Raw genomic sequence first — 8511 nt, 5'->3', positions numbered from 1 at the left:
TCTATCTCTAGCCCAAGTGCTTGCAAATGGAGACTTACTGCTCACCAGGGCACCAGAGCAGATAGTTTGGTTTCCCTTGTTTTTGGCTAGGGGCTCAAGCCATTGTCTATATTTTCCAAGGGAATTCCCAGGTAACTAAACCTAGTTCTTTTTGTTGCCAATAGCACTTGGCAGAAGGGTTAGCTGACAATATCAGAGATTCTTTTGTAATCACTCTTCTCCAGGAGCTGAGGTGTGAAGGAAAAGAGCAAATATCAGGAGAGTCCTGATAAAATCATGAGAACTGTTGACACTGACATTCTCATACCAGAACTGTGGGTTGTGGCTTTTTTTGGTTTGCATTTTGGAAGGAAGAGACCAGCAGAGAGGGTACACCTTGAACACAGCAAAGCAGAGACTGAATTGAAACCTATTTAAAATTTGGATAACGTTCCACACCAAGTCACACCTGTTTTAAGACAGATGAAATGTTGGATCTTAACATTTGTACTGCTGGGTTAAGTGTACTGCTACTACTGGGATGGTTTTAACTCCTGGGTTTTACGTGGGGTTTGCATATGTTGGGTGTGTTTAGGACATTAATAATATTTACTCATTCTAGAATGCTTTCTGGCATTGGAGCCACTAGCTCAATGAGCTGGTGTGAATTATTGTTGGCCTCTGTAGTAGCTGGGCCTTCCCTCTGAGCTGGCTGGAATTTACTGCTCTAGCTGTGCACACACCCACCCCAGGCTTTAGTGCAGCCTGGATCCAGCTCTTGAATCTGTGCTGGCAGCCACTTCTGCCTGTGCAGAGCCCCAGTTAAGTCAATGAGTCTCCATATAGCTGCAGGGATCTGCCTGTGTGGACCCAGATGGAGGATTGCAGCCTAGGTGTGATTAATTTCTGACTGTTCCAATCCAATTAAATTGACATTCTACTTGCCCCTCTGCACTACTCTTGATACTCTGGTGCTCTACCTTTTGACCTTTCCGGCTGGATCAGGTCCCACACTGCTTCAGCAGGATCAGGCCCTGCACTGCTTTTCCCATTCCTGAACACCTGGATTGGGTCCCACACCCCTTTGGCAGTCCCTACAGTACCCCAGTTGATTCTGTGTCGCCTCTGTGGTATATGGAATGTACCTGTAAGGGGATAGCGGTAAAGATCCCATCGGTGAGCCAAGTTCTAGCAACCTCTAGCTCCAAGATCCCAAAATGTTCCAAGTTAAAGTAGCTACTGATGAACTTTCAACTACTTAAGAGGGAGCTCCCAGAGTGAAGAAGGGGGATGTGGTATATGGAATGGACCTGTAAGGGGCCTGCAGTGGCATGTTCCAGTCTTTCCCCCTGATGCCCGGTGGGTGTACTTTGTTGGTGGTGTGTTGTTGTTGTTCTCGCAAGCTGTAAGTGCATGTGTTGCTGAATCCTGTTCCTAATAAAAATAAAGCTGTTTATCATCCCACCACTTTCTGTTGTTGAGGACGGAACCCCAGGGGCATGGAGGTCTGAGTAAGTACCCCATTCCCATGAACCCAGTGGCCAAGGGCAAACGCTATAGCCTCTGCCAAACCCAGCATGTTGGGATCAGACCCTACATCACCTCTGTCCAGCCCGGTGCACTAGGATTGAACCCCATGCTGGTTGCACCCAGGCAAGTGCACCAGGATCAAGCCACATTACCTACTTTACATTAGGCAGAAGTAAGAGCAGACTTGTCCCTTAGAGACTAGCTCGCTCAGACTGGCATGAGCTTTCATAAGCTACAGCCTACTTTGTTAGAAGCTATACATGGACTTACTGTGTTACCAGATTTGCCTGCTACTTTGGGGTGTGCTCATTTATTAGGGTAGGGTCTTGGTAATTCTATCAATGTGCTGCTTGTGTTACTTGTGTTTTTATATGGAGCTGTATCTCTCCCTTCTGCAAGCCCTCACCCCCAATGGAGCTATCTTGCAGGACTCAGTTTCAGTGGGGCTGGGTTCCTCCAGTCCCCAAATCAGTCATACACACAAACGCACACAGATTAACGTGACACGCCTGGCCTGGTCGGGTTGATCAGCATGGACAGGCTGACACCCTCATATGCCAAAAATCAGTTCATCAGAGCAACAATAAACTACAGTCAGACACAAGCACACAGTTAAACAGAATACCTCTGAATCTGGCTGGGTGTCCAGATGACACCCTCATGGGCCAGCATTCAGTTCATTAGGGCACGTCTGAGTCAAACTGGGTCAATCAGCCTGTACAAGCTGATCCCCTTATGCGTTTCGAACTCAGCACGTCCCAATCTTTTAGTTTCTTGATGAGCAGACCCCACAGTATTTCTGGGCTTCACAGGGATCTTTAGCTTAGGTAAGAGGGGCATTGCTACAGAGCAAGTGGGAAAAGAGAAGTAAAGAAGGCAAAATATACCCAGTTACCACCAGTTTGACTATAAAAGTTATTTATTGCTAAGTAGATGAAATATATATTGACTCTAGTAGTGATATACATGCAAAGGAAAAACAAATACAAACAGTCACAGTATACCCTGGTTTCACTAAGTATTTGGGGAAACTTAGCTTAAGCTTAATTAATACAGTTCAAGTTCAGAAATTTATGCTTAGAGGGAGAGAAGAGAAAAGAGAAAGAGAGCTGGGATCTCACCAGTCCAAGGTACTCGGGTTGCAGAGCTGACAGATTAAAGTTTTCAGCACGATCCTTGAAGGGAGATGATCTTCCTCCTGTAGCCTCTCCAGAAGCAAGTGAGTGGTGTCAGCACCCCCCACTGCTGCTTCTTTTTACAGATTTTTATACCCTCAGTTTAGTTTCTTTCAAGCATTGTCAATATTGTAAATCAAATTGTTTTGACATTTTTATGGATAGCAGATATCTCTCTTGGTGTTTTCAGAAACAACCTCTCCATTGACAAGGGGTTATCTGAGTGGAACATCCCAGGAACTTGATTGATATTCAGTAAAACACCTACTTGGAGCCAGCTTGACATTTTTATGGATAGCAGATATCTCTCTTGGCGTTTTTAGAAACACCCTTTTTATTGACAAGGGGTTTTTGGATTTTTGCTTGTTGTGAACAAGCCTCAGCTTAGCATGACTTTTTAGATCTTACTATAATCTTTTAACAGACTTAAGGCACTTATTGGAGTGTTCATAACCTGTTGTGGAGAGGACTTCCACCAGTCGTCTTGGGAAAAGTATGACAACACTTGTGGTCAGGGCTCCAATGGGCTGGATGCTGTGATGAACCCTTTACCATTGTTCAAATGTTGCCCATACCCCCTCTGACTCAGTGTCTTGCTTCAGCATTCCCTAACCCGGCAACCGAGTTTTAGCCAATTAAGTTTACATAGGCCTCCCATAGTGGGACCGGGGAATGCACGGCCCAAGGTGCCTATTAAACTTACTTTTGCTTAGAGTTGTGTGTGTGTGTGTGGGGGGGGGGAAGTCCTTTGTAAATCCAGATTAGAACTGGTCTGATAAATGCTGAGCTGGGTGTAAGGGTCGATTAGCATTTGGAACATAGCTTCCTTATCATGCAGTACTCCCCTGCTTTGTTGATCCCAGAATTTACTGCAGTCTCTGCTTCAGGTTTTCTGTTTAGGTTGGGGCGGTGAGTCTTTGTGAGTCAGACAGTCTGTGTCCTGTATCAGGGTTCCCCCAAGAACATGGAGCTGACAGGTAACAACTGGGTGCATCTACATGAGATGTTTACTGCAAAGTAGACAAATCAGCTCTGCAGTAAAGTCGCACGTCTAAACATGCAGCCCGATTAGGCCGCAGTAAACTAACTAACTCTGCAGCAAGGTAGTACTTGTAAATACAAGTATTATTCCACTGTGAAGTTTTTTACTGTGCAGCAACATGTGTAGATGCTGACCTGGGTGTAAACTGCATCTGGTCAGCCCAGACAGCAGGGAGCAGGAGCTTCATTGCACAGCCAGCTCCTCCACCACACAAAGGATCCACCTGGAGCCCATAATTGACCCCCATGCCTCCTGCCAGCCCAGGGCTGTCCCCTGGAGCCTAGGCCACATGTCCACCACCAGCTGGAGCCCAGGGTTTACTCCCATGCTCCCTGCCATGGTGGTACTGTGGTGGCAGAGTAGGGGGCACTGCGGAGAAGAGCCACATACCTCTCTGTGCCATGCCCAAAACCACATTTTGGGAGTCTTCCCAAGGGAGCTCTTTCTCTTCCTCTGGCTTCATTTTGGAAACTATCAGGCAAAGGCCTCAGGCTGCTTCCTGAAGATGCTCTGTAAGTAAAGACCAGAAGACTAGCTAGTAGATTAGAACAAAGTAATTCAGATGTGTACATCACTGTGCCAGGCTCAAAACCATGCTTCGGGAGTCTCCATGGGGAAGCCTACAGCCAGCCATAGGCTCCCCCAGGAAGATTCCCAAAGCAAGGTTTTGAGCCTGGCACAGTGAGGTGGGTGGCTCTGCATAGTAGCACCCCCTACTGTGCCACCACAGGTACTGCCCCCAGGCACTGCCCCAGGCCACCACTACCACCTGCCACCTAACAGTGCCACCCAGTGCCCACACCTGACCCCCCAAGCCTGCTGCCAGCTTCTGCCATCCAGGGATGGCACCCAGGGATGGGGGCCAAACGGGACCCATGAAGCTGCTTGCCATTTGGGGGGATGTGTAGGTGCAGAGACACTTTTTGCCCCAGAAGCATGCCCTTCCTCCAGGAGCTGTAGAGGATCCTGGCCCCCATGGACCCTGGCAAGGCCCTGAATGTGTTCAGCAGCACAGGGTCTGCAGGAGCTCAAGCTAGGAGCAGTGGGCCAGGAGGACTCTCCGGGAGAGGGCACCTTTGGGCTCCTGAGCCAGGTCCCAGTGCGGTCCCTGCTCTTGGTTTCACACAGCAGCTTGGACAGCCCAGGCCATCACCTGCCCCAGCTACTGCAGCAATGGTCCATGAGTGAGGTGGACAGGGTGGGGATCTCCCCTGCAGGTGCCAGCTCCGGCTCATCAGCAAAAGAGGCAGCTGCCTGGCCAGCCATGCACTGCAGCTCACTGCCCTGGGATGCATCACCCAGCTGGACATCATCTCCATGGCCAGGGACAGCATCCAAATGACAGGAGCGGTTGCCACACCCCCTTCACTCCAGCCCCACACAGGAAGGAGGGCTAGGGAGGAGGGGGTGCCAGAACCACTCATGCCTGCACCAGCTTACCTACCCACCAGGCTCTGCACCTGGAGTCAGGGGCTCTACATGGGGAAGTAGGAGGTCCTTTCCAGGGCATGGAGGTGGCTACTCCCTTCCCTGCCCTGCCTGGCCAAGATCTCCTCCCCACATCCATCAGAGTTTCACTCCACAACACGCACACAGGAAGACAGGAGGCAGTTCAGGACTTTACTGAGCACCCAGCAGGCTCCCAGCTAGGCAGCCAAGGGCCTGTCACATGTGAAGAAGCTTGCCAATCAATGGCAGTGGCAATCTCCTCCTCAGCTGAGGGGGTCAGGCACTCATAGCACTGGCAGAGATACCACACCAGGCAGTGGTGCATGTTGCAGGGAAGTGCAGGATTGCCTAGGGCACCATCAAAGCTCAGGGCCCCATGCTAGGTTCTCAGCTGTGTCTGAGGCCCTATGACAATCATCATCATCAGCGCATAGTAGGTTGGGCACCACTCGGAGCGCTCAAACAGCTGATTGCAGCATGCCTGGGTGATTCTGACCAGTGACATGCTTGGGCCACAGCCCATACGTGGCATGGGCCCTGGCTTGAAGCACCTCTCCAGAGAAGCCCACTGAGGGTGTGGAGGAGCATCACCAGGTCCATGTCCCAGCCAGTTGAGAGCCCCTGACCCCAAGAACCTGGGTGTTGCAGACCCAGTGGCACAGGAGCAAAGTGCCTGGCCTGTAGGGAAGAGAAAAGGGGGATTTGCTGTGGAGCCACGATAGCAACTGCTGGGAGGTGCAAGGCCTGGCTCAGATTGGGTAGGGTACAGGGAAGGCTGGCTAACTGTGACAAGTGGCCCACCTGCCCCTGCTGTGGAAGGAGGGAGGGAAGCCTTGCCCAGTGGCCACCCATGGAAGGGACCATCTGGGCAACTTTCCATGGTCCCTGGGCACCTGTGAGCACATGATCCCCAAACTGAGGGCGAGCAGTACACAGCCTCTCAGTACAGTGCATGCTATCTCTAAAATGTTGCAAACTGTCACAATGAGCCCCTGTCCTTGCTCTAGAGAACCAGTTTTTAGATGTGGCAGAGAACCACCTATTGCTACCAATGATGGGGCCCCAATGCTGGCTCCAGCCTCTGTAGATGTACTCTGCATGTGCTGGCTCTTTCAGCACCAGAGTCAGGATCAGACAGCTCTTTTCAATCGATTAATCACTGTCTCTGAGAAGCAGCTTGAGAACAGCCAGACCTGGCACTGCAAGTACCGTGGGATGTGGCGGGCCTCAGAGCGATTGGACTGTGAGGACTGCGTCTACCAAACCCTCCTGCAGAAGCTGGTGGTGGCCCAAGTGCACCAGGCAGTGGCGCCAGCAAGACCTGGCATGTCATTGATGCAGTGCTGGCCCTGGTGGTGTCTGTTGCCACAGCTGGCATCCAGGCCCCAGCCCTGGTCCCAGCTGGCCTCTGGCAGCTGCCTGCAGGCCTGCTTCAGGTCCCCCAGTGAGCACGGCAGCATGTGCAGCACCACCTGCAGCAGGCAGGACTGCTCCTGCTCCAGATCCTGGCCACCTGGTACTCAGACCCTGTCTTTACCCACTGTCTGCTGCTTGTCCCAGCTCTATGTGGCTCCCTGAGCAGGAGCAGTCCATGGTGGGGCTGGCTCCCCACACAGGTCCTGCTGGCCCCAACCCCAAGGAGGAGGAGGAGGAGGAGGAGGAGGAGTGGGCTGAGCTGGCTAGACAGTGCCTGGCCTGCCCCCCAGGCCAAGACCTGGCCCACCAGGCTTAATGCAGCATCTGGAACTGAGGTGATGGTGGAGGTCAGGGTGCTGGGTTCCTCCATCTGGGGTCTGTGCCCTAGGCACCTCCTCCCCATTTTGCCCCCCAACATTGTAAATAGATACTGCACACAGTTTCACAGAGACGAGGGCACTTTATTGGTAGCACGCATTGGGGTTGTGGGGGAGGTCTATTATTGGAAGGGAGGGAAGAAGGGGGTCTGTTGTGTTGTGGAGGGAAATAAAGTTTGGGGTTTGTTGCAAAATGTCTGCAGTATGCGTGTTCTTGGGATTGCACTGTAGACCCAACGTTTGTGGGCAGCCATCCAGGCACCCTACTGAAGGGGTTGGACAAGGTGTTCAGCAAGTGCCTTGCAGACTCGGTGCCCTGAGCACCACTGCTGTGGGAAGGGTGAGGAACACCTATTGCATGCTGGGCACAGGCTCCTGGGACAGCATCCAGGAGGGCTATGTCAGCAGGCTGTAGACTGCTTGGGCTACAGAAGTGTGCGCCTGGGGACCAAAGCACGGGGCAGCCTTCTCTGAAGCAGGGCCGGCACCTGGGCTGCTGCACCTGGAGCTCCCCACAGCTGCTGCAGGGGGACAAAGCAGGGCAGGAGCAGCCCTGGCCTGCCTCAATTTGCTACTGTTCTAGGCACCCTTGTAGACACTGCCCCTGTGAGTAGTTTACTGTGGCACAAATTGCTCTGCAGTTTATTTAGTCGTATTAATGGCACACGTAGACATACCTACAGAAAACAGTCTCCTAAGGCTTTTCAGGAATACTGTCTGTATTCCAGTGTAAATGTTCCAGAAATTTCATGGCCTGCATATTTTCTGTGTAAGCTTAAGAGGCTTATATTGCTATTCTGATTCACAGCATTGTGTCCATTTCCATTTGAGAGCCAATGCAGCATCTCAGTGTGTTTACTTTTATTGGTAATAATGCCTCTGGGTATTATACAAAACTCCTGAGATTAAACAACCACCACTCAGTGGATACATTTGGAGTTTTATAACCATTTATAACAGAAACTTTTGAGAACTCACATGGTAAAATCCACACTATTAAAAAAAACAGTCCAGAGTTGTCTAATTTTTACTGTATTGTAGCTGGGCAACTTCAAAGAAAGCCCTGGCCCCCTATACATTTTGAACAGCAGTCAGCCTGCTGCCAATAGCTTCCAGAGGGAGAATACAATCTTCTGAAGCTGAAAGCTGGGATGTCATTTGTCAAATGATCTTAAAAGCCATTTCTCCTTACATTATTTATGAAAAGTACTTTAAGGAAATGATTGTGCCAGCATTTCTTTAAAAGAAACAAAGGAGTACACAATATCTTTTTTCTTGCCCAGCTATTATACACTGGGCAGTTTGTAGAAAGAAATCCTTTAGTATCCTGTAAGGCCAGATGCTTCTCACGCGATGTACTGAGAAGGAGGTAAAGGGACTCCCAGATTGAAAGCCGTCTCAGGAAAAGGGGTTGACAGACTACATGGCTTTAGTATTCTTCACTTGCAGAGCAGAAACATAGCTCCAACAGACTTTTTTTTTTTAAATTAGCTATATTCAGCTGAAATGTTTTGTCAGAGAGAAAGGAGTCAGATATGTTTGA

This window comes from Crocodylus siamensis, chromosome 1 (assembly GCF_052110815.1).
Source record: "Crocodylus siamensis isolate JL-2025a chromosome 1, ASM5211081v1, whole genome shotgun sequence".
Taxonomy (NCBI): Eukaryota; Metazoa; Chordata; order Crocodylia; family Crocodylidae; genus Crocodylus; species Crocodylus siamensis.
The sequence above is the reverse complement of the archived record's forward strand: the minus strand, read 5'-3'. Positions refer to the sequence as shown.